We start from the raw sequence: 311 nt of genomic DNA on the forward strand, positions 1-311 counted from the left end.
CTGGACCCTAGAAGTACAGATTATACAGTTGTGTTAGGATATGTCCAAAGCATAACCTTCCAAAAGGATTCCCCAAATGATTAGTCATTATTACTAACTTGCTCAGTTTAGCTGTTTAAAACACAGGTGTAGTTGATAAAGGGATTAAGACAACTACGGTATGGGCATCACTACAGACTTACATTGGTTTATCTAGTATACATCTTGTTTTCTCCCTATACTAAGAATTTGGAGGAAACCATTATCTATTTGTAATGTTATATATCCAGAGTTAGTTTTGAGTTTGAACATCAACTAGTGTCAAACTGGAT

This window comes from Hemicordylus capensis, chromosome 4, assembly GCF_027244095.1.
Source record: "Hemicordylus capensis ecotype Gifberg chromosome 4, rHemCap1.1.pri, whole genome shotgun sequence".
In the NCBI taxonomy this organism is placed as follows: domain Eukaryota; kingdom Metazoa; phylum Chordata; class Lepidosauria; order Squamata; family Cordylidae; genus Hemicordylus; species Hemicordylus capensis.